General features: G+C 46.3%; 8 non-coding genes and 1 pseudogene across 8 annotated transcripts; all 9 read right to left on the bottom strand.

The window, feature by feature from the left end:
- Positions 1–227: 227 nt before the first annotated feature.
- Positions 228–418, bottom strand: LOC130328785 (U2 spliceosomal RNA). Its single transcript, XR_008872652.1, has one exon. It is a non-coding gene; the product is annotated as a U2 spliceosomal RNA (small nuclear RNA).
- A 2086-nt stretch (positions 419–2504) lies between these two features.
- LOC130328797 (U2 spliceosomal RNA) lies at positions 2505–2695 on the bottom strand. Its single transcript, XR_008872663.1, has one exon. It is a non-coding gene; the product is annotated as a U2 spliceosomal RNA (small nuclear RNA).
- A 2089-nt stretch (positions 2696–4784) lies between these two features.
- LOC130328809 (U2 spliceosomal RNA) lies at positions 4785–4975 on the bottom strand. The gene has a single exon (XR_008872674.1). It is a non-coding gene; the product is annotated as a U2 spliceosomal RNA (small nuclear RNA).
- A 2081-nt stretch (positions 4976–7056) lies between these two features.
- On the bottom strand, positions 7057–7247 carry LOC130328821 (U2 spliceosomal RNA). The gene has a single exon (XR_008872685.1). It is a non-coding gene; the product is annotated as a U2 spliceosomal RNA (small nuclear RNA).
- A 2082-nt stretch (positions 7248–9329) lies between these two features.
- LOC130328798 (U2 spliceosomal RNA) lies at positions 9330–9520 on the bottom strand. The gene has a single exon (XR_008872664.1). It is a non-coding gene; the product is annotated as a U2 spliceosomal RNA (small nuclear RNA).
- A 2071-nt stretch (positions 9521–11591) lies between these two features.
- On the bottom strand, positions 11592–11774 carry LOC130328832 (U2 spliceosomal RNA). The gene has a single exon (XR_008872694.1). It is a non-coding gene; the product is annotated as a U2 spliceosomal RNA (small nuclear RNA).
- Positions 11775–18011: 6237 nt separating this feature from the next.
- Positions 18012–18229, bottom strand: LOC130328836 (U2 spliceosomal RNA; annotated as a pseudogene).
- A 2093-nt stretch (positions 18230–20322) lies between these two features.
- LOC130328834 (U2 spliceosomal RNA) lies at positions 20323–20513 on the bottom strand. The gene has a single exon (XR_008872695.1). It is a non-coding gene; the product is annotated as a U2 spliceosomal RNA (small nuclear RNA).
- Positions 20514–22597: 2084 nt separating this feature from the next.
- Positions 22598–22788, bottom strand: LOC130328846 (U2 spliceosomal RNA). Its single transcript, XR_008872698.1, has one exon. It is a non-coding gene; the product is annotated as a U2 spliceosomal RNA (small nuclear RNA).
- Between the last annotated feature and the right edge of the window lie 1361 nt (positions 22789–24149).

Raw genomic sequence — 24149 nt, forward strand, 5'->3', positions numbered from 1 at the left:
CTCAAATGATCCAATTGAGGAGGCCATTTAGTCAGCAGCAGCAGAAGTCCTGTGCCTGGACGCTCCAACAGCGGCCAGACACAAGCAGAAGCAGCAGAAGCAGCAGCAGCACCACCTTTTGTTTTTTGGCTGCAGCAGCAGCAGCAAGGCCCACAGGGCTGGCTAGCTGGCTAACCAGCAAGCAGGTAGCAATGAAAGTAGGAATCTTTCTTTTTAACCCTGTAAGGGGGTGGTGCACTGTACCCGAAGATACTGCCATATCGGGTCAATGCATAGGGCGACGGAAGCAAGCTTCGAAATCGGCCCCCGTTCTCAAAAATCCATTTAATATATGGTCCCCAGATAGGGGACGTATCAGATATTAAACTGATAAGAACAGATACTACACTTGATCTTAGCCAAAAGGCCGAGAAGCGATAACCGTGAAAGGGGCGGAACCAACAAGGTGCCCTTCATGGGCACTATCACTGCTTGCTGTCAGGGAGGCTGCCAGACAATTTTCCATGCACACTCTGGGCTGGGGGGCAGTCAACCACCAGTACACACAGCAGAACCTAAACCCATACCATTATTGCTAAGCAGCAAGACAGGGGCCCATTGCACTCCCACGGGGCCTTTTTAAATGCAATCCATAACCCGGATTTGCCAGGAACCCTTCTTACTCCTCCTACTTGCATGTGACACTGGGCTTAGGATCTGCATAGGAAACACACACACAAGCACACACCTACCTTTGTTGCCTGCAGATGCCTCCTTGGCTGTCCCCAAACGGTATCAAACCAACACCCACGGGAAGCTGTAAGCATAGAGGACATGCCTGCACCCCATTGGACTTACCTGTGTGGGTTAAACCCGGGTTATTTGACAACCTATGGCGGTGATGGTTCTGCTCAGGCAGAGCAGTGCTGATGCTCCTCATAAAGCTGTCGCTGCTGTGAAGGTTCTAGGTGACATCACAAATCCCTATGGTTACATACACAACAAAGCTGGGTTGTTGTTGTTTACACTCTGCAAGGCCTGTGGAAGTGAGTGACATCATAGCACTGTAGTTCTGAGGGTTCTAGATGGATGCAACAATCTCCTGTTGCTTCTATGAAGGCCATAATAGACGACATCACCAAACAGCTCCATAGTCACATACACAGCAAAGGAGAGATGTTGTTTACACCTAGTGATGTCAGTGGTATTGAGTGACATCACAGCACAGTGCTAAGGCTCCTGGGCCTGGACACAGCAGCGGCTGCAATATCTCAACGGAGAATACGTTTATATATATGTGTGTGTGTGCGCGTATATATATATATATATATATATATATATATATATATATATATTTCTCCGCCGAAATCACTTTTAAACCCATTTCCACCTTTTTTTCCCTTCTCTTCCTCTTACTTTTTTTTCACGTTTTTTTTACGTTTTTCTCCTTTTCGCCTCTTTTCTGGGCGTATTATTCTTCTTTTTCTTCTTTTTTTTCGTCTAATGCATACCCCATCAGTGCAGCAATGCTTATTCAATACCGCCAGCAGATGGAGACACTGGGGGATAATTTTCTAAGGATTTATACTGATTTTTCCTGTCTGAATTTGTCGCACAGAAAGTTGCAGGCCAAATATGTGTGACATTTCTGCGACTTTAGCTTCTAGAGCATTTTTACAACATTATACATAGGTGCTGAATACATAAAAAGCGACTGTTCAGCGACAGACAAGTCGCATCGGCTGAAAGTAGGCCAGAATGTCAGTCCATGTTGGAGCAGGTTTAGATACAGTCTAAAGTATAGATCTCAAAGTCTGTGCACAGAATTTAGCAAGGGCCTCGCACCTTCTGATGCATCAGGTAGGTGCACAATAGCATAGCCTAACCCTCTGTACTTTGGTCTATATTGATGCGGGACATAGACAGCCAGCTGATGACCAATCCATTAGTGCAATGGATGGCTGGAAGCATTTGTCTTTGCCTTTGCAATACCACAGAAGCAATGCATGGTCAATGTACAGCAATGACACACCTGTGTGAACAGCCAGGAGACCCCCCCCCCCCCATGTTATGTTACATAGTTACATAGTTAGTACGGTCGAAAAAAGACATATGTCCATCAAGTTCAACCAGGGAATTAAGGGGTAGGGGTGTGGCGCGATATTGGGGAAGGGATGAGATTTTATATTTCTTCATAAGCATTAATCTTATTTTGTCAATTAGGAACATTCAGCACCCACCCGCTATCAAGGCAGCTGCCTATCATGTCATGCCCTACCTGCACAGGTGTGCTGGCTACTCAAATGATCCAATTAAGGAGGCCATTTAGTCAGCAGCAGCAGAAGTCCTGTGCCTGGACGCTCCAACAGCGGCCAGACACAAGCAGAAGCAGAAGCAGCAGAAGCAGCAGCAGCACCACCTTTTGTTTTTTGGCTGCAGCAGCAAGGCCCACAGGGCTGGCTAGCTGGCTAGCCAGCAAGCAGGTAGCAATGAAAGTAGGAATCTTTCTTTTTAACCCTGTAAGGGGGTGGTGCACTGTACCCGAAGATACTGCCATATCGGGTCAATGCATAGGGCGACGGAAGCAAGCTTCGAAATCGGCCCCCGTTCTCAAAAATCCATTTAATATATGGTCCCCAGATAGGGGACGTATCAGATATTAAACTGATAAGAACAGATACTACACTTGATCTTAGCCAAAAGGCCGAGAAGCGATAACCGTGAAAGGGGCGGGCCCAACAAGGTGCCCTTCATGGGCACTATCACTGCTTGCTGTCAGGGAGGCTGCCAGACAATTTTCCATGCACACTCTGGGCTGGGGGGCAGTCAACCACCAGTACACACAGCAGAACCTAAACCCATACCATTATTGCTAAGCAGCAAGACAGGGGCCCATTGCACTCCCACAGGGCCTTTTTAAATGCAATCCATAACCCGGATTTGCCAGGAACCCTTCTTACTCCTCCTACTTGCATGTGACACTGGGCTTAGGATCTGCATAGGAAACACACACACAAGCACACACCTACCTTTGTTGCCTGCAGATGCCTCCTTGGCTGTCCCCAAACGGTATCAAACCAACACCCACGGGAAGCTGTAAGCATAGAGGACATGCCTGCACCCCATTGGACTTACCTGTGTGGGTTAAACCCGGGTTATTTGACAACCTATGGCGGTGATGGTTCTGCTCAGGCAGAGCAGTGCTGATGCTCCTCATAAAGCTGTCGCTGCTGTGAAGGTTCTAGGTGACATCACAAATCCCTATGGTTACATACACAACAAAGCTGGGTTGTTGTTGTTTACACTCTGCAAGGCCTGTGGAAGTGAGTGACATCATAGCACTGTAGTTCTGAGGGTTCTAGATGGATGCAACAATCTCCTGTTGCTTCTATGAAGGCCATAATAGACGACATCACCAAACAGCTCCATAGTCACATACACAGCAAAGGAGAGATGTTGTTTACACCTAGTGATGTCAGTGGTATTGAGTGACATCACAGCACAGTGCTAAGGCTCCTGGGCCTGGACACAGCATCGGCTGCAATATCTCAACGGAGAATACGTTTATATATATGTGTGTGTGTGCGCGTATATATATATATATATATATATATATATATATATATATATATATATATTTCTCCGCCGAAATCACTTTTAAACCCATTTCCACCTTTTTTTCCCTTCTCTTCCTCTTACTTTTTTTTCACGTTTTTTTACGTTTTTCTCCTTTTCGCCTCTTTTCTGGGCGTATTATTCTTCTTTTTCTTCTTTTTTTTCGTCTAATGCATACCCCATCAGTGCAGCAATGCTTATTCAATACCGCCAGCAGATGGAGACACTGGGGGATAATTTTCTAAGGATTTATACTGATTTTTCCTGTCTGAATTTGTCGCACAGAAAGTTGCAGGCCAAATATGTGTGACATTTCTGCGACTTTAGCTTCTAGAGCATTTTTACAACATTATACATAGGTGCTGAATACATAAAAAGTGACTGTTCAGCGACAGACAAGTCGCATCGGCTGAAAGTAGGCCAGAATGTCAGTCCATGTTGGAGCAGGTTTAGATACAGTCTAAAGTATAGATCTCAAAGTCTGTGCACAGAATTTAGCAAGGGCCTCGCACCTTCTGATGCATCAGGTAGGTGCACAATAGCATAGCCTAACCCTCTGTACTTTGGTCTATATTGATGCGGGACATAGACAGCCAGCTGATGACCAATCCATTAGTGCAATGGATGGCTGGAAGCATTTGTCTTTGCCTTTGCAATACCACAGAAGCAATGCATGGTCAATGTACAGCAATGACACACCTGTGTGAACAGCCAGGAGACCCCCCCCCCCCCCCCCATGTTATGTTACATAGTTACATAGTTAGTACGGTCGAAAAAAGACATATGTCCATCAAGTTCAACCAGGGAATTAAGGGGTAGGGGTGTGGCGCGATATTGGGGAAGGGATGAGATTTTATATTTCTTCATAAGCATTAATCTTATTTTGTCAATTAGGAACATTCAGCACCCACCCGCTATCAAGGCAGCTGCCTATCATGTCATGCCCTACCTGCACAGGTGTGCTGGCTACTCAAATGATCCAATTAAGGAGGCCATTTAGTCAGCAGCAGCAGAAGTCCTGTGCCTGGACGCTCCAACAGCGGCCAGACACAAGCAGCAGCAGAAGCAGCAGCAGCACCACCTTTTGTTTTTTGGCTGCAGCAGCAGCAAGGCCCACAGGGCTGGCTAGCTGGCTAGCCAGCAAGCAGGTAGCAATGAAAGTAGGAATCTTTCTTTTTAACCCTGTAAGGGGGTGGTGCACTGTACCCGAAGATACTGCCATATCGGGTCAATGCATAGGGCGACGGAAGCAAGCTTCGAAATCGGCCCCCGTTCTCAAAAATCCATTTAATATATGGTCCCCAGATAGGGGACGTATCAGATATTAAACTGATAAGAACAGATACTACACTTGATCTTAGCCAAAAGGCCGAGAAGCGATAACCGTGAAAGGGGCGGGCCCAACAAGGTGCCCTTCATGGGCACTATCACTGCTTGCTGTCAGGGAGGCTGCCAGACAATTTTCCATGCACACTCTGGGCTGGGGGGCAGTCAACCACCAGTACACACAGCAGAACCTAAACCCATACCATTATTGCTAAGCAGCAAGACAGGGGCCCATTGCACTCCCACGGGGCCTTTTTAAATGCAATCCATAACCCGGATTTGCCAGGAACCCTTCTTACTCCTCCTACTTGCATGTGACACTGGGCTTAGGATCTGCATAGGAAACACACACACAAGCACACACCTACCTTTGTTGCCTGCAGATGCCTCCTTGGCTGTCCCCAAACGGTATCAAACCAACACCCACGGGAAGCTGTAAGCATAGAGGACATGCCTGCACCCCATTGGACTTACCTGTGTGGGTTAAACCCGGGTTATTTGACAACCTATGGCGGTGATGGTTCTGCTCAGGCAGAGCAGTGCTGATGCTCCTCATAAAGCTGTCGCTGCTGTGAAGGTTCTAGGTGACATCACAAATCCCTATGGTTACATACACAACAAAGCTGGGTTGTTGTTGTTTACACTCTGCAAGGCCTGTGGAAGTGAGTGACATCATAGCACTGTAGTTCTGAGGGTTCTAGATGGATGCAACAATCTCCTGTTGCTTCTATGAAGGCCATAATAGACGACATCACCAAACAGCTCCATAGTCACATACACAGCAAAGGAGAGATGTTGTTTACACCTAGTGATGTCAGTGGTATTGAGTGACATCACAGCACAGTGCTAAGGCTCCTGGGCCTGGACACAGCAGCGGCTGCAATATCTCAACGGAGAATACGTTTATATATATGTGTGTGTGTGCGCGTATATATATATATATATATATATATATATATATATATATATATTTCTCCGCCGAAATCACTTTTAAACCCATTTCCACCTTTTTTTCCCTTCTCTTCCTCTTACTTTTTTTTCACGTTTTTTTACGTTTTTCTCCTTTTCGCCTCTTTTCTGGGCGTATTATTCTTCTTTTTCTTCTTTTTTTTCGTCTAATGCATACCCCATCAGTGCAGCAATGCTTATTCAATACCGCCAGCAGATGGAGACACTGGGGGATAATTTTCTAAGGATTTATACTGATTTTTCCTGTCTGAATTTGTCGCACAGAAAGTTGCAGGCCAAATATGTGTGACATTTCTGCGACTTTAGCTTCTAGAGCATTTTTACAACATTATACATAGGTGCTGAATACATAAAAAGCGACTGTTCAGCGACAGACAAGTCGCATCGGCTGAAAGTAGGCCAGAATGTCAGTCCATGTTGGAGCAGGTTTAGATACAGTCTAAAGTATAGATCTCAAAGTCTGTGCACAGAATTTAGCAAGGGCCTCGCACCTTCTGATGCATCAGGTAGGTGCACAATAGCATAGCCTAACCCTCTGTACTTTGGTCTATATTGATGCGGGACATAGACAGCCAGCTGATGACCAATCCATTAGTGCAATGGATGGCTGGAAGCATTTGTCTTTGCCTTTGCAATACCACAGAAGCAATGCATGGTCAATGTACAGCAATGACACACCTGTGTGAACAGCCAGGAGACCCCCCCCCCCCCCCATGTTATGTTACATAGTTACATAGTTAGTACGGTCGAAAAAAGACATATGTCCATCAAGTTCAACCAGGGAATTAAGGGGTAGGGGTGTGGCGCGATATTGGGGAAGGGATGAGATTTTATATTTCTTCATAAGCATTAATCTTATTTTGTCAATTAGGAACATTCAGCACCCACCCGCTATCAAGGCAGCTGCCTATCATGTCATGCCCTACCTGCACAGGTGTGCTGGCTACTCAAATGATCCAATTAAGGAGGCCATTTAGTCAGCAGCAGCAGAAGTCCTGTGCCTGGACGCTCCAACAGCGGCCAGACACAAGCAGCAGCAGAAGCAGCAGCAGCACCACCTTTTGTTTTTTGGCTGCAGCAGCAGCAAGGCCCACAGGGCTGGCTAGCTGGCTAGCCAGCAAGCAGGTAGCAATGAAAGTAGGAATCTTTCTTTTTAACCCTGTAAGGGGGTGGTGCACTGTACCCGAAGATACTGCCATATCGGGTCAATGCATAGGGCGACGGAAGCAAGCTTCGAAATCGGCCCCCGTTCTCAAAAATCCATTTAATATATGGTCCCCAGATAGGGGACGTATCAGATATTAAACTGATAAGAACAGATACTACACTTGATCTTAGCCAAAAGGCCGAGAAGCGATAACCGTGAAAGGGGCGGGCCCAACAAGGTGCCCTTCATGGGCACTATCACTGCTTGCTGTCAGGGAGGCTGCCAGACAATTTTCCATGCACACTCTGGGCTGGGGGGCAGTCAACCACCAGTACACACAGCAGAACCTAAACCCATACCATTATTGCTAAGCAGCAAGACAGGGGCCCATTGCACTCCCACGGGGCCTTTTTAAATGCAATCCATAACCCGGATTTGCCAGGAACCCTTCTTACTCCTCCTACTTGCATGTGACACTGGGCTTAGGATCTGCATAGGAAACACACACACAAGCACACACCTACCTTTGTTGCCTGCAGATGCCTCCTTGGCTGTCCCCAAACGGTATCAAACCAACACCCACGGGAAGCTGTAAGCATAGAGGACATGCCTGCACCCCATTGGACTTACCTGTGTGGGTTAAACCCGGGTTATTTGACAACCTATGGCGGTGATGGTTCTGCTCAGGCAGAGCAGTGCTGATGCTCCTCATAAAGCTGTCGCTGCTGTGAAGGTTCTAGGTGACATCACAAATCCCTATGGTTACATACACAACAAAGCTGGGTTGTTGTTGTTTACACTCTGCAAGGCCTGTGGAAGTGAGTGACATCATAGCACTGTAGTTCTGAGGGTTCTAGATGGATGCAACAATCTCCTGTTGCTTCTATGAAGGCCATAATAGACGACATCACCAAACAGCTCCATAGTCACATACACAGCAAAGGAGAGATGTTGTTTACACCTAGTGATGTCAGTGGTATTGAGTGACATCACAGCACAGTGCTAAGGCTCCTGGGCCTGGACACAGCAGCGGCTGCAATATCTCAACGGAGAATACGTTTATATATATGTGTGTGTGTGCGCGTATATATATATATATATATATATATATATATATATATATATTTCTCCGCCGAAATCACTTTTAAACCCATTTCCACCTTTTTTTCCCTTCTCTTCCTCTTACTTTTTTTTCACGTTTTTTTACGTTTTTCTCCTTTTCGCCTCTTTTCTGGGCGTATTATTCTTCTTTTTCTTCTTTTTTTTCGTCTAATGCATACCCCATCAGTGCAGCAATGCTTATTCAATACCGCCAGCAGATGGAGACACTGGGGGGTAATTTTCTAAGGATTTATACTGATTTTTCCTGTCTGAATTTGTCGCACAGAAAGTTGCAGGCCAAATATGTGTGACATTTCTGCGACTTTAGCTTCTAGAGCATTTTTACAACATTATACATAGGTGCTGAATACATAAAAAGCGACTGTTCAGCGACAGACAAGTCACATCGGCTGAAAGTAGGCCAGAATGTCAGTCCATGTTGGAGCAGGTTTAGATACAGTCTAAAGTATAGATCTCAAAGTCTGTGCACAGAATTTAGCAAGGGCCTCGCACCTTCTGATGCATCAGGTAGGTGCACAATAGCATAGCCTAACCCTCTGTACTTTGGTCTATATTGATGCGGGACATAGACAGCCAGCTGATGACCAATCCATTAGTGCAATGGATGGCTGGAAGCATTTGTCTTTGCCTTTGCAATACCACAGAAGCAATGCATGGTCAATGTACAGCAATGACACACCTGTGTGAACAGCCAGGAGACCCCCCCCCCCCCCCATGTTATGTTACATAGTTACATAGTTAGTACGGTCGAAAAAAGACATATGTCCATCAAGTTCAACCAGGGAATTAAGGGGTAGGGGTGTGGCGCGATATTGGGGAAGGGATGAGATTTTATATTTCTTCATAAGCATTAATCTTATTTTGTCAATTAGGAACATTCAGCACCCACCCGCTATCAAGGCAGCTGCCTATCATGCCATGCCCTACCTGCACAGGTGTGCTGGCTACTCAAATGATCCAATTAAGGAGGCCATTTAGTCAGCAGCAGCAGAAGTCCTGTGCCTGGACGCTCCAACAGCGGCCAGACACAAGCAGAAGCAGCAGAAGCAGCAGCAGCACCACCTTTTGTTTTTTGGCTGCAGCAGCAGCAAGGCCCACAGGGCTGGCTAGCTGGCTAGCCAGCAAGCAGGTAGCAATGAAAGTAGGAATCTTTCTTTTTAACCCTGTAAGGGGGTGGTGCACTGTACCCGAAGATACTGCCATATCGGGTCAATGCATAGGGCAACGGAAGCAAGCTTCGAAATCGGCCCCCGTTCTCAAAAATCCATTTAATATATGGTCCCCAGATAGGGGACGTATCAGATATTAAACTGATAAGAACAGATACTACACTTGATCTTAGCCAAAAGGCCGAGAAGCGATAACCGTGAAAGGGGCGGGCCCAACAAGGTGCCCTTCATGGGCACTATCACTGCTTGCTGTCAGGGAGGCTGCCAGACAATTTTCCATGCACACTCTGGGCTGGGGGGGCAGTCAACCACCAGTACACACAGCAGAACCTAAACCCATACCATTATTGCTAAGCAGCAAGACAGGGGCCCATTGCACTCCCACGGGGCCTTTTTAAATGCAATCCATAACCCGGATTTGCCAGGAACCCTTCTTACTCCTCCTACTTGCATGTGACACTGGGCTTAGGATCTGCATAGGAAACACACACACAAGCACACACCTACCTTTGTTGCCTGCAGATGCCTCCTTGGCTGTCCCCAAACGGTATCAAACCAACACCCACGGGAAGCTGTAAGCATAGAGGACATGCCTGCACCCCATTGGACTTACCTGTGTGGGTTAAACCCGGGTTATTTGACAACCTATGGCGGTGATGGTTCTGCTCAGGCAGAGCAGTGCTGATGCTCCTCATAAAGCTGTCGCTGCTGTGAAGGTTCTAGGTGACATCACAAATCCCTATGGTTACATACACAACAAAGCTGGGTTGTTGTTGTTTACACTCTGCAAGGCCTGTGGAAGTGAGTGACATCATAGCACTGTAGTTCTGAGGGTTCTAGATGGATGCAACAATCTCCTGTTGCTTCTATGAAGGCCATAATAGACGACATCACCAAACAGCTCCATAGTCACATACACAGCAAAGGAGAGATGTTGTTTACACCTAGTGATGTCAGTGGTATTGAGTGACATCACAGCACAGTGCTAAGGCTCCTGGGCCTGGACACAGCAGCGGCTGCAATATCTCAACGGAGAATACGTTTATATATATGTGTGTGTGTGCGCGTATATATATATATATATATATATATATATATATATATATATATATTTCTCCGCCGAAATCACTTTTAAACCCATTTCCACCTTTTTTTCCCTTCTCTTCCTCTTACTTTTTTTTCACGTTTTTTTACGTTTTTCTCCTTTTCGCCTCTTTTCTGGGCGTATTATTCTTCTTTTTCTTCTTTTTTTTCGTCTAATGCATACCCCATCAGTGCAGCAATGCTTATTCAATACCGCCAGCAGATGGAGACACTGGGGGATAATTTTCTAAGGATTTATACTGATTTTTCCTGTCTGAATTTGTCGCACAGAAAGTTGCAGGCCAAATATGTGTGACATTTCTGCGACTTTAGCTTCTAGAGCATTTTTACAACATTATACATAGGTGCTGAATACATAAAAAGCGACTGTTCAGCGACAGACAAGTCGCATCGGCTGAAAGTAGGCCAGAATGTCAGTCCATGTTGGAGCAGGTTTAGATACAGTCTAAAGTATAGATCTCAAAGCCTGTGCACAGAATTTAGCAAGGGCCTCGCACCTTCTGATGCATCAGGTAGGTGCACAATAGCATAGCCTAACCCTCTGTACTTTGGTCTATATTGATGCGGGACATAGACAGCCAGCTGATGACCAATCCATTAGTGCAATGGATGGCTGGAAGCATTTGTCTTTGCCTTTGCAATACCACAGAAGCAATGCATGGTCAATGTACAGCAATGACACACCTGTGTGAACAGCCAGGAGACCCCCCCCCCCCCCATGTTATGTTACATAGTTACATAGTTAGTACGGTCGAAAAAAGACATATGTCCATCAAGTTCAACCAGGGAATTAAGGGGTAGGGGTGTGGCGCGATATTGGGGAAGGGATGAGATTTTATATTTCTTCATAAGCATTAATCTTATTTTGTCAATTAGGAACATTCAGCACCCACCCGCTATCAAGGCAGCTGCCTATCATGTCATGCCCTACCTGCACAGGTGTGCTGGCTACTCAAATGATCCAATTAAGGAGGCCATTTAGTCAGCAGCAGCAGAAGTCCTGTGCCTGGACGCTCCAACAGCGGCCAGACACAAGCAGAAGCAGCACCACCTTTTGTTTTTTGGCTGCAGCAGCAGCAAGGCCCACAGGGCTGGCTAGCTGGCTAGCCAGCAAGCAGGTAGCAATGAAAGTAGGAATCTTTCTTTTTAACCCTGTAAGGGGGTGGTGCACTGTACCCGAAGATACTGCCATATCGGGTCAATGCATATGGCGACGGAAGCAAGCTTCGAAATCGGCCCCCGTTCTCAAAAATCCATTTAATATATGGTCCCCAGATAGGGGACGTATCAGATATTAAACTGATAAGAACAGATTTTTTTTTTTTTTTTTATCTAAAGCCGAGGAACGTGCTTTCGATTCACCCAAAGTGCAAGAAAAAGTGCAAACGTGTTACACTAAAAAAACGTGCACAAAGGATGCGGTCTATCGCAAGCCCTTCTCCGATAGGAGAGAGGCCCCCCAACAAACCTTACCCTTCGCCTCCGGACCAAAAGGTACCTGCGAGGTTCCAGGTTCGATGTCCCTTTTCGCCGAAGCTACTAGGGGACCACAAATGCTCCCGGCATCCCCCTTGGCGTTAGCCAAGGTATCTGCCCGCAGAGCCGATTACGGTAGGTACCCTGCCAAAGCAGGAGTACCCGGGGTGTTTGCAGGGAGGTGCGGAACCTAATGGCCACACACACCTCCCCTAGACCGCCAGGAGGGACACCCAGAAGGGCTACCGCATCCTGACCAATCCTGTGAACACACAACACGCAAAAAGTGACACAGTGAGACAAAAAAGAAATAAATAAGTGAATGTGTGCAGATATACTGCCCGGACATCCGGCCGGATCTATAAAAATTTCTCTGATCCTAGCCAGAAGGCCGGGAATCAAGAGGTGAGTGCCACAAGGTGAAGAGATTATGGTGCCCGTGCTTCAACTCAGTGAGCCTATCCTCCCAGTGAGTTTCGGCACCTCGGGGTCACCACTCCCCGAGGCACAAAAGTACCTCGGCTCTAGACCCTCTCAGCCTCATGGCGAGACCCGGAGGGAACAAGTCACATCGGGGCAGCCGTCGAGCTGATTCCTCAGAACCAGCCCCGGAAAGCCCTGGTACACCTGCATCCTCCATGCAGCACCCATCCCCACCAGCATGAAAACTGATAAGAACAGATAAGGTTTCAACAAAATTTTATTGAATAAATAAGAAACCATACAAAATTTAAAATGCAAAATAATAAAAGGTTCACAAAAGTTTTAAAATACAAATAATAAAACCAGTAATAAAAGGAGAAAAAATAAAAATGGCAGGATAAAACATTATACAAATGTCATAAAAACTGATTATACTGTTATTTCGTTCCATAGAGGCAGACACCACATGGATGCTGCCTCGCTGGCCCCCAACTGTTTCTTGTCTCTTAGGTAATAGATGTACATCTCACTCAGGGCCAGCTTTATACAGTTTTTAACATCAATAAAATCATGTTTAAAAAGTAAGATGTTCCTAACTTTCCAGATGGCATTTTTAAAACAATTAATAATCATCCAGCAGATCATCTGCTGTTTAAAATTGGGGCAGTTAAAAAGACCGTAAAAGACACATTCGTGATTAAAATCTTTTAGGCCGCAGGCCCACTTCAAAAGTGGGCCTACCTTCCTCCAAAGCTCCCGTGCAAAAGGGCAGTTCCAAAATATGTGCAGCACCGTTTCGTCCACTCCGCAGCCATCTCTCGGGCACTTGGCTCTCGCCACCAGTCCTCGCCTGTGCTGGAACTCACGAGTAGGGAGGCACTGGTGGACGATTGCCCAGGCAAGATCCCTGTGTACATTCGCCAGAAACTTCCCGTACACGTTCCGCCATACCTTTTTGGATCTTGCCTGTGTGAAATTGGACACTGCCAGGGTAACCTCACTCCGCCTGAGGACCTTTGATACCTTTCTCTGGTCCCCCAGTATGTCAGGCTCCAAATCTTGGAGACCTAGGAGCCTGACTGTCTTTTCCAACACCACATAATGTTTTGGGGGACACAGAAGCACCGGAGCGTTCAGAGGGATGCGCAACCATCTTTTAAAAACCATGCCCGCAGCGTACCTTAAAAAGCAGCTAAAAATGCCATCGGATTTAATAATTTTAAAACAGAAACAGAAATACTTTATGTAAAAGAAAGTAAAAAGGTTAGGAACATCTTTCCCGCCATTATCTTTACTTTTGTACATAAAATCACGCTTTAATTTCTCCATTTTTGAACCCCATAAAAAAGAAAAAACAATTCTAGTTACTTTTTTAATGTATAAAATAGATGGAGGAAATACCATGGCAATGTATAGCATAATAGGGAGTAAAACCATCTTTATTATTAAAATCTTCCCCTCCATGGTAAGGTTTCTAAGATTCCACATTAAAATCTTCTTCTCCATCTTAGCTATAGCTGAATCCCAGTTAGGGCTCCCATCATTGACCTGGTTAAAACCAATACCTAAAATTTTAATTTGATCCTGTTGCATTGTGACTCCTGGGGTGATGGATGAATCCCAGGAGCCAATATAAAAACAGTCACATTTATCTGTGTTTAGCTTAAAACCAGAGACCTCGCAGAAATAGCTGGTGTTCCTCAATGCCCCCCTCATGGATGGAGAGTCCGGGCACAGTATGGTGACATCATCCATGTACCCCAACACCTTTAGATGGGTCCCTCCTCCACCAGGTATCGGTACGCCTCTTACTACCCGGTCTTTTCTGAGGAGGGCCATCAGTGGTTCGATTGCGCAAATAAAAAGGAGTGGGGACAGGGGGCAGCCCTGTTTGACACCTGATAAAAGAGGAACACCGCTGGTTAAAAAGCCATTAACAGAGACTTGACTAAAACAGGATCGGTATAAAAGCATGATTCGGCTTAAAATCGTTTCAGGCACTGCCATCTTTTTAAGAACTAAAAACAGGTATTCATGGGAGACCCTATCAAAGGCTTTTTCAAAGTCTAAGGATAAAATTGCTACAGTTTGATTTCTATCCTTAAAATACCATAAAACATCTCTTAAAATATTTAGGGATTCAGCTATAGACCTTCCAGGTACCCCACAAACCTGATTTGGGTGAATTAATTTATGAATAAAAGGTTTAAAACGGACAGCTAATAACTTGGCTAAAACTTTATAATCGACATTTAAAAGTGTGATGGGGCGCCAATTTTTTAGCATATCCTTTTCACCCTTTTTAAAAAGTAATGATACAATCCCCCTCCTCCAGGAAGGGGGAAGTTCATTAACAATAAAAGTTTCTTTATACAATAAAACCATATCATCCTTTAAAATATCCCAAAAAGCTAAATAAAATTCGATGGGTAAACCATCTTCCCCAGGGGCCTTCCCACTAGAAAAACTTTTAAAAACAAATAAAAGTTCATCTAAGTTAAGATCACGGGATAAAACCTCCTGGTCTAAAACATCTAGCTTAAAATCAAGGGAATTAAGAACATGTTCTAAAAAGGATGGATTAAGATCTTTCTTATTAAAAAGAAGCTGGTAGAAGTTAAAAACTGCATCTAACATGCCTTTTGGAGTGGATTCACCCTCAAGGTTTTGGATGATATCCCTCCTATTCATCACTTTTTTAAAAAAGAAACGGGAACATTTCTCGCCCTCCTCCAGGTGCTGCACATGTGAGTTAAAAATGATTTGTTTCCCTTTCTTTTCTATGGCATGTTTTATTTCAGTTTTAAGGTTTAAAATATCATTTTCTACATCCATACCAGCTTCTTTCAATTTAAAAAGTACATTTAAACGCATGTTAAGAACATAAAACCACTGTTTTTCCATTTTTGCCTTCTTCTTACCTGCTTTGATAAAAAAAAATCTGATTTTAGATTTGGTGCCCTCCCACCAGTGCAGCATAGGCTCGTGGGGTTTTCTTTGTGATTGCCAGCATTGGTAGGTCCGCACAAACTCCTCTTTTATCTCAGGGTCCTCTAGGAGTGTGGTGTTTAATCTCCAGAGGCCCCTTTTTGCTTTTTGCTCCCCCTCTAGCTCCAGGCCCACCAAGAGGAGCTTATGATCAGAGAAGATATTCTGCTCGAGCGTGCATTTCAGGGGTTTAAAAGCTCTAGAGGAAAAAATAAAATCGATTCTGGAGCTCACTCTTCCATTGGACCATGTGGCGCCTGGGTCCTCCGGCAAGAGATCCTTCCAGCAATCTTTCAAATTAAAATCATCAATAAAATTTTTAAGCAGGTAAGAAGTGCGGTCTTTACGATTAATATCCCCACCCTGCCGGTGTTCCCCATCACGTATGCAGTTAAAATCACCTCCCACCAGCAGGGGGGAAGACCCAACACAAAACAGTGGTAAAATTTCAAATAGTTCTGCCCGCTCCTGTTTATCAGGAGGGGCATACACATTTAAAACACGAATTAAAAGTCCATTAAAATATAGATGAATTAAAAGAGCTCTGCCAGGCACAATCTCAGTTACTGTATGAATAGAAAAGGACTGGCCTCGGCAGAGCAGCCCAACACCCACAGAACGACAGTCATTTGCACCGGACCATATGGATGGGCCCAGCTTCCAGTCTTCTTTTAAGTCTTTATAGTCCATTTTACTAGGGATTCCACATTCTTGTAGCAGGCAAAGGTCAAAGTCACATGTCTCTAGATAAGAAAATAAAGCAGCCCTGCGATCAGGGCTCTTTAAGGACCTCACATTGAGTGAGGCAATTTTTACAGGGATAGGCATAGTTTATGGAGAGTCCGTGCTTGGAGAATCAAAGTCAATAATAAGCTGCGTACCGTCATCCCCCGCCTGCGGGGTCATCAGCTCCTTGATGTTCTGAGGGTCGGAGCTTGAGATCGATGATGCCCCGACCCTGAGCTCGCTCTCGTCCGAACTACGGCACGCCGCTTTCCTTTGAATGTCTTCCTCTTCTTCTTCTCTTTGTCTTTTAAATGTCACACTGCTGTCCATATCCTCTGTGTTGCTCTCACTCGATGTAATCTCTGGCCCCCGGCTGATGGATCTGCGTCTTCTTTCATCATTTGACGACTGGAACTGCTGCACAGGGGCCTGTGAGGCCTCTTTTCCGGAACCTTTGCCGCTACCTTGGGAAGTTTTCATCGCTTGTTCCCCAGCAAGCGTTGCTGAGGACTGTTGCTCCAACTTCCCCATCGATCGACGATGGCCAGTTTTACCCACCGGGTCCACTGCTGGCGGGGCAGCAAACCCTGGTTTGGCGCCACTTGTCTTCTTGGCCCTGTCCTGTATAGGCGGAGTAACAGGACCGGGCTCAGACCTGGCCACCTGGCTCCCCTTCCGGCGGGCTTTCACCGGGGCCTCTTCGTCCGGAGCAGGGCGACCCTGGGCCAAGCCAGTACCTGGCTTATGCTGCAATTTTGGGTCCACTTTTGCCCCCACCGAGGCCCGTCGGCTGCCACCCGCCACAGGTGAGCCCCCTTCAGAAGTTTCGGCGGGCTCTTGAGCCAGGTAGGAAGTCGATCGACGTCTTTCAATTTCCCGGGCAGTAAACTCGATCACCCGCCCGGGCTTCGTGGAATCCCCATGGCCTCCCCCTAGCACTACCACCGGTGGGCCCCCCGATGGAGCACCAGAGGTCTTGGGCCTGGACCCATCAGTACCTGCCATCTGGGGTTTGGGCATCTTAAAAAAGGACGTCTTTTGTCCTGTCCCCTCTTTGGGTGGGCCCAGCCTTGACCCACCCATCGTAGTTTTTGCTTTATGGGGACAGGAATTAAAATCGTGATTTTCCTCTCCGCAGAGGTTGCACCTTATCGTATGGCTACATCTTGAGGCTATGTGACCTTCTTGGCCACACCTATTGCAGCGAATCACACGCTCCGCGCCGCAGGTCTCCTGGGTGTGGCCAAACCTCAAGCAATTTCGGCAATACATAGGCATTTGAGGATAGAACAGGAAGCCCCGAACTCTCCCGATGGCAAAATTTGGGGGCGGATGGCAAAGACCCCCAATACCACCGGGATCCTTACGGAGCTTGACCCAGAACTTCCTCTTGCCGTTCCAGAACCGCACGGAGTTCAAGATTTTGTTTGCGAATCGCACCTCTTCGCAGTATCGCCGAAGAAAAGTGGCTATATCCTCCGTGGTCACATGAGGGCTGTGCATAGCCACCACCAACGGTATATGTTCCTCACAATAGAGGAACTGGAACGAAAGACCGTCGAGTCGATCGTCCCTCTGGTCCGCACCAGACAAGGTTGCATAGATGTTATCGCAACACGCCGTGGCCGTGAAGGTGACGGTATACAGGCCACGGCTTTCCTGGTCATTTAGACACAGGATGTCCTCCCTATTGAGGCGGAAGTAGTCAAGAAGAATCACCTCCGCAATGAAGCGGAGGTTCTTCAACTGACGATGGCTCTCCGACACCTCTATGCGGATGGTATTTCGCATCGACATTTCCCCAGAGGGGAAAGCCCAGGAGAACGGCATCTTCCACACCCAGGGACTAAGCCCCTTCCCCAATAGCAGCAGGGGCTCGGAATCCCGCTATAAAAGCGGAACCCTTACCCAAGGCAGAGGTCGGGGGTACCCTAGGTGCTTCCGAAGCTACAGGTAACGCTCAACGTACCGAAAATGCCTTCTGAGACACAAGGTCCCAGAGACAGGGGGATCGCAACCCGTTGTCCGTGGACTAAGCCCGCTCCCCAATAGCAGCAAGGGGGTGAAGTCCCTCCGTAAGGAGAGACAATCCCCCAAGGCCGAGAAGCGGGGTACCACAGACACCTTCCGACCAGACCAAATGCAGATACTACACTTGATCTTAGCCAAAAGGCCGAGAAGCGATAACCGTGAAAGGGGCGGGCCCAACAAGGTGCCCTTCATGGGCACTATCACTGCTTGCTGTCAGGGAGGCTGCCAGACAATTTTCCATGCACACTCTGGGCTGGGGGGCAGTCAACCACCAGTACACACAGCAGAACCTAAACCCATACCATTATTGCTAAGCAGCAAGACAGGGGCCCATTGCACTCCCACGGGGCCTTTTTAAATGCAATCCATAAGCCGGATTTGCCAGGAACCCTTCTTACTCCTCCTACTTGCATGTGACACTGGGCTTAGGATCTGCATAGGAAACACACACACAAGCACACACCTACCTTTGTTGCCTGCAGATGCCTCCTTGGCTGTCCCCAAACGGTATCAAACCAACACCCACGGGAAGCTGTAAGCATAGAGGACATGCCTGCACCCCATTGGACTTACCCGTGTGGGTTAAACCCGGGTTATTTGACAACCTATGGCGGTGATGGTTCTGCTCAGGCAGAGCAGTGCTGATGCTCCTCATAAAGCTGTCGCTGCTGTGAAGGTTCTAGGTGACATCACAAATCCCTATGGTTACATACACAACAAAGCTGGGTTGTTGTTGTTTACACTCTGCAAGGCCTGTGGAAGTGAGTGACATCATAGCACTGTAGTTCTGAGGGTTCTAGATGGATGCAACAATCTCCTGTTGCTTCTATGAAGGCCATAATAGACGACATCACCAAACAGCTCCATAGTCACATACACAGCAAAGGAGAGATGTTGTTTACACCTAGTGATGTCAGTGGTATTGAGTGACATCACAGCACAGTGCTAAGGCTCCTGGGCCTGGACACAGCAGCGGCTGCAATATCTCAACGGAGAATACGTTTATATATATGTGTGTGTGTGCGCGTATATATATATATATATATATATATATATATATATATATATATTTCTCCGCCGAAATCACTTTTAAACCCATTTCCACCTTTTTTTCCCTTCTCTTCCTCTTACTTTTTTTTCAAGTTTTTTTACGTTTTTCTCCTTTTCGCCTCTTTTCTGGGCGTATTATTCTTCTTTTTCTTCTTTTTTTTTCGTCTAATGCATACCCCATCAGTGCAGCAATGCTTATTCAATACCGCCAGCAGATGGAGACACTGGGGGATAATTTTCTAAGGATTTATACTGATTTTTCCTGTCTGAATTTGTCGCACAGAAAGTTGCAGGCCAAATATGTGTGACATTTCTGCGACTTTAGCTTCTAGAGCATTTTTACAACATTATACATAGGTGCTGAATACATAAAAAGCGACTGTTCAGCGACAGACAAGTCGCATCGGCTGAAAGTAGGCCAGAATGTCAGTCCATGTTGGAGCAGGTTTAGATACAGTCTAAAGTATAGATCTCAAAGTCTGTGCACAGAATTTAGCAAGGGCCTCGCACCTTCTGATGCATCAGGTAGGTGCACAATAGCATAGCCTAACCCTCTGTACTTTGGTCTATATTGATGCGGGACATAGACAGCCAGCTGATGACCAATCCATTAGTGCAATGGATGGCTGGAAGCATTTGTCTTTGCCTTTGCAATACCACAGAAGCAATGCATGGTCAATGTACAGCAATGACACACCTGTGTGAACAGCCAGGAGACCCCCCCCCCCCCCCCCATGTTATGTTACATAGTTACATAGTTAGTACGGTCGAAAAAAGACATATGTCCATCAAGTTCAACCAGGGAATTAAGGGGTAGGGGTGTGGCGCGATATTGGGGAAGGGATGAGATTTTATATTTCTTCATAAGCATTAATCTTATTTTGTCAATTAGGAACATTCAGCACCCACCCGCTATCAAGGCAGCTGCCTATCATGTCATGCCCTACCTGCACAGGTGTGCTGGCTACTCAAATGATCCAATTAAGGAGGCCATTTAGTCAGCAGCAGCAGAAGTCCTGTGCCTGGACGCTCCAACAGCGGCCAGACACAAGCAGAAGCAGAAGCAGCAGAAGCAGCAGCAGCACCACCTTTTGTTTTTTGGCTGCAGCAGCAGCAAGGCCCACAGGGCTGGCTAGCTGGCTAGCCAGCAAGCAGGTAGCAATGAAAGTAGGAATCTTTCTTTTTAACCCTGTAAGGGGGTGGTGCACTGTACCCGAAGATACTGCCATATCGGGTCAATGCATAGGGCGACGGAAGCAAGCTTCGAAATCGGCCCCCGTTCTCAAAAATCCATTTAATATATGGTCCCCAGATAGGGGACGTATCAGATATTAAACTGATAAGAACAGATACTACACTTGATCTTAGCCAAAAGGCCGAGAAGCGATAACCGTGAAAGGGGCGGGCCCAACAAGGTGCCCTTCATGGGCACTATCACTGCTTGCTGTCAGGGAGGCTGCCAGACAATTTTCCATGCACACTCTGGGCTGGGGGGCAGTCAACCACCAGTACACACAGCAGAACCTAAACCCATACCATTATTGCTAAGCAGCAAGACAGGGGCCCATTGCACTCCCACGGGGCCTTTTTAAATGCAATCCATAAGCCGGATTTGCCAGGAACCCTTCTTACTCCTCCTACTTGCATGTGACACTGGGCTTAGGATCTGCATAGGAAACACACACACAAGCACACACCTACCTTTGTTGCCTGCAGATGCCTCCTTGGCTGTCCCCAAACGGTATCAAACCAACACCCACGGGAAGCTGTAAGCATAGAGGACATGCCTGCACCCCATTGGACTTACCCGTGTGGGTTAAACCCGGGTTATTTGACAACCTATGGCGGTGATGGTTCTGCTCAGGCAGAGCAGTGCTGATGCTCCTCATAAAGCTGTCGCTGCTGTGAAGGTTCTAGGTGACATCACAAATCCCTATGGTTACATACACAACAAAGCTGGGTTGTTGTTGTTTACACTCTGCAAGGCCTGTGGAAGTGAGTGACATCATAGCACTGTAGTTCTGAGGGTTCTAGATGGATGCAACAATCTCCTGTTGCTTCTATGAAGGCCATAATAGACGACATCACCAAACAGCTCCATAGTCACATACACAGCAAAGGAGAGATGTTGTTTACACCTAGTGATGTCAGTGGTATTGAGTGACATCACAGCACAGTGCTAAGGCTCCTGGGCCTGGACACAGCAGCGGCTGCAATATCTCAACGGAGAATACGTTTATATATATGTGTGTGTGTGCGCGTATATATATATATATATATATATATATATATATATATATATTTCTCCGCCGAAATCACTTTTAAACCCATTTCCACCTTTTTTTCCCTTCTCTTCCTCTTACTTTTTTTTCAAGTTTTTTTACGTTTTTCTCCTTTTCGCCTCTTTTCTGGGCGTATTATTCTTCTTTTTCTTCTTTTTTTTTCGTCTAATGCATACCCCATCAGTGCAGCAATGCTTATTCAATACCGCCAGCAGATGGAGACACTGGGGGATAATTTTCTAAGGATTTATACTGATTTTTCCTGTCTGAATTTGTCGCACAGAAAGTTGCAGGCCAAATATGTGTGACATTTCTGCGACTTTAGCTTCTAGAGCATTTTTACAACATTATACATAGGTGCTGAATACATAAAAAGCGACTGTTCAGCGACAGACAAGTCGCATCGGCTGAAAGTAGGCCAGAATGTCAGTCCATGTTGGAGCAGGTTTAGATACAGTCTAAAGTATAGATCTCAAAGTCTGTGCACAGAATTTAGCAAGGGCCTCGCACCTTCTGATGCATCAGGTAGGTGCACAATAGCATAGCCTAACCCTCTGTACTTTGGTCTATATTGATGCGGGACATAGACAGCCAGCTGATGACCAATCCATTAGTGCAATGGATGGCTGGAAGCATTTGTCTTTGCCTTTGCAATACCACAGAAGCAATGCATGGTCAATGTACAGCAATGACACACCTGTGTGAACAGCCAGGAGACCCCCCCCCCATGTTATGTTACATAGTTACATAGTTAGTACGGTCGAAAAAAGACATATGTCCATCAAGTTCAACCAGGGAATTAAGGGGTAGGGGTGTGGCGCGATATTGGGGAAGGGATGAGATTTTATATTTCTTCATAAGCATTAATCTTATTTTGTCAATTAGGAACATTCAGCACCCACCCGCTATCAAGGCAGCTGCCTATCATGTCATGCCCTACCTGCACAGGTGTGCTGGCTACTCAAATGATCCAATTAAGGAGGCCATTTAGTCAGCAGCAGCAGAAGTCCTGTGCCTGGACGCTCCAACAGCGGCCAGACACACGCAGAAGCAGAAGCAGCAGAAGCAGCAGCAGCACCACCTTTTGTTTTTTGGCTGCAGCAGCAGCAAGGCCCACAGGGCTGGCTAGCTGGCTAGCCAGCAAGCAGGTAGCAATGAAAGTAGGAATCTTTCTTTTTAACCCTGTAAGGGGGTGGTGCACTGTACCCGAAGATACTGCCATATCGGGTCAATGCATAGGGCGACGGAAGCAAGCTTCAAAATCGGCCCCCGTTCTCAAAAATCCATTTAATATATGGTCCCCAGATAGGGGACGTATCAGATATTAAACTGATAAGAACAGATACTACACTTGATCTTAGCCAAAAGGCCGAGAAGCGATAACCGTGAAAGGGGCGGGCCCAACAAGGTGCCCTTCATGGGCACTATCACTGCTTGCTGTCAGGGAGGCTGCCAGACAATTTTCCATGCACACTCTGGGCTGGGGGGCAGTCAACCACCAGTACACACAGCAGAACCTAAACCCATACCATTATTGCTAAGCAGCAAGACAGGGGCCCATTGCACTCCCACGGGGCCTTTTTAAATGCAATCCATAACCCGGATTTGCCAGGAACCCTTCTTACTCCTCCTACTTGCATGTGACACTGGGCTTAGGATCTGCATAGGAAACACACACACAAGCACACACCTACCTTTGTTGCCTGCAGATGCCTCCTTGGCTGTCCCCAAACGGTATCAAACCAACACCCACGGGAAGCTGTAAGCATAGAGGACATGCCTGCACCCCATTGGACTTACCTGTGTGGGTTAAACCCGGGTTATTTGACAACCTATGGCGGTGATGGTTCTGCTCAGGCAGAGCAGTGCTGATGCTCCTCATAAAGCTGTCGCTGCTGTGAAGGTTCTAGGTGACATCACAAATCCCTATGGTTACATACACAACAAAGCTGGGTTGTTGTTGTTTACACTCTGCAAGGCCTGTGGAAGTGAGTGACATCATAGCACTGTAGTTCTGAGGGTTCTAGATGGATGCAACAATCTCCTGTTGCTTCTATGAAGGCCATAATAGACGACATCACCAAACAGCTCCATAGTCACATACACAGCAAAGGAGAGATGTTGTTTACACCTAGTGATGTCAGTGGTATTGAGTGACATCACAGCACAGTGCTAAGGCTCCTGGGCCTGGACACAGCAGCGGCTGCAATATCTCAACGGAGAATACGTTTATATATATGTGTGTGTGTGCGCGTATATATATATATATATATATATATATATATTTCTCCGCCGAAATCACTTTTAAACCCATTTCCACCTTTTTTTCCCTTCTCTTCCTCTTACTTTTTTTTCACGTTTTTTTACGTTTTTCTCCTTTTCGCCTCTTTTCTGGGCGTATTATTCTTCTTTTTCTTCTTTTTTTTCGTCTAATGCATACCCCATCAGTGCAGCAATGCTTATTCAATACCGCCAGCAGATGGAGACACTGGGGGATAATTTTCTAAGGATTTATACTGATTTTTCCTGTCTGAATTTGTCGCACAGAAAGTTGCAGGCCAAATATGTGTGACATTTCTGCGACTTTAGCTTCTAGAGCATTTTTACAACATTATACATAGGTGCTGAATACATAAAAAGCGACTGTTCAGCGACAGACAAGTCGCATCGGCTGAAAGTAGGCCAGAATGTCAGTCCATGTTGGAGCAGGTTTAGATACAGTCTAAAGTATAGATCTCAAAG

The sequence above is a fragment of the Hyla sarda genome, unplaced genomic scaffold (assembly GCF_029499605.1).
Source record: "Hyla sarda isolate aHylSar1 unplaced genomic scaffold, aHylSar1.hap1 scaffold_314, whole genome shotgun sequence".
Classification (NCBI taxonomy): Eukaryota; Metazoa; Chordata; class Amphibia; order Anura; family Hylidae; genus Hyla; species Hyla sarda.